The sequence below is a fragment of the Triticum urartu genome, chromosome 7, assembly GCF_003073215.2.
Source record: "Triticum urartu cultivar G1812 chromosome 7, Tu2.1, whole genome shotgun sequence".
NCBI classification, from domain to species: Eukaryota; Viridiplantae; Streptophyta; class Magnoliopsida; order Poales; family Poaceae; genus Triticum; species Triticum urartu.
In genome coordinates this window covers 12793282-12795201 of record NC_053028.1, presented here as the reverse complement: position 1 = coordinate 12795201, position 1920 = coordinate 12793282, and positions in this window count along the sequence as shown.

Sequence of the window (1920 nt, the reverse complement as noted above, 5' to 3'; positions counted from 1 at the left end):
GGTTCAACCCATCGAGGCATCTTAGGAACATATACCACAAACTTCAGGAGTAATTATCACCAGCTCGAAAGTAGAGCAAGGTTGAGAAAGTAGATGATACCATTTGCCAAAGGCATTATGTATCCGAGGGAAGGCTCACAAGGTTATTGAATATGAAGGACGCTGTCGGATAAAATCCATTAAAGGATCTTCCGGTCCATAACAGAGCTGACGTGAGCACCGGCACACAACCAGAGGAAGTAACAATGCAAAGGCATTGGATTATGGAAACAACTGACTAATCCAGAGCTCAAATGCAAAGGAATTATAATTTTCAAATCAAGGGATCAGAAGCAATGTTCTGATTAGGGATGGATAAGTTGAATAGCCTTAGGGGTACAATCGACGGCAATTGGATTTGTTGAGAACCAGCTCATGTTTTAAAATGACGTCTGAGCCGGAAAGATAATTTAGAAGGATCAACTGATGATTGCATGCATTCGCACTCATGTTGAATCAAAGGGATCAAAATGACGGTGTCTAAGGATACTACCGAATATTGTCAGACATATGGAAAACATCCATCATGCAAACAGACAAGTATTGCAGAGCAATAAGCTACTAAGGATTTTTGGAGGATCGAATAGTATTTCGATGACCATTGTGAAACACATGAACAACTGGGGGATGAGCGGATACTCGATAAGTGTGAGAATTATCCGTAGGGGTATTCAGGTGACAAAGAACAGCAAGGCAGTAAGCTCAAAGGATTATCGAAACAACGACGAGTATTTCAAGGTGTCTTGTAATAACAAGACCAACTGGGAATAAAAGTAAGAACGACAGGTGTAAGTATTTATCCATAGGGATTTTTCGGTGGTAATGAATTGCAAAAGCAATGGCACAAAGTTTCAGGAGAACATCAGAGAGTATTATCAGAATCTTCTGTTGAAGCAGTCCATCATCTGTAATGAAGGGCTCTCCGGGAGAAAGTGATAATGAGATCCTAATGTTAGATTTAGCAAAATTCATTTAACCCGAATAGAAGAGAGTTCAAAGTCCCAGAGTAAGGATCGAGGAGTAAAAGATCCTAATACCACCCAGAGGGCGACGTGGGCCCGTAAGCCGCACAGCCATGTTAGTAAAAGTTTTTCAATGACTAGACTCGACTTCGGCCAAGGAGTTGGAAAGGGGGATTCCTACAGGCAGTCGGCTCTGATACCAACTTGTGACGCCCCCGATTTAATCGTACACTAATCATACACGCAAACGTGTACGATCAAGATTAGGGACTCACGGGAAGATATCACAACACAACTCTACAAATAAAATAAGTCATACAAGCATCATATTACAAGCCAGGGGCCTCGAGGGCTCGAATACAAGAGCTCGATCATAGACGAGTCAGCGGAAGCAACAATATCTGAGTACAGACATGAGTTAAACAAGTTTGCCTTAAGAAGGCTAGCACAAACTGGGATACAAATCGAAAGAGGCGCAGGCCTCCTGCCTGGGATCCTCCTAAACTACTCCTGGTCGTCGTCAGCGGGCAGGACGTAGTAGTAGGCACCTCCGGTGTAGTAGGAGTCGTCGTCGACGGTGGCGTCTGGCTCCTGGGCTCCAACATCTGGTTGCGACAACCAGGTAGAAGGGATAGAGGGAAAAGAAGGAGAAAGCAACCATGAGTACTCATCCAAAGTACTCGCAAGCAAGGAGCTACACTACATATGCATGGGTATCAAATGGAATAAGGGTATCATATGTGGACTGAACTGCAGAATGCCAGAATAAGAGGGGGATAACTAGTCCTTTCGAAGTCTACGCTTCTGGCAGCCTCTGTCTTGCAACATGTAGAAGAGAGTAGACTGAAGTCCTCCAAGTAGCATCGCATAGCATAATCCTAACCGATGATCCTCCCCTCGTCGCCCTGTGAGAGAGCGA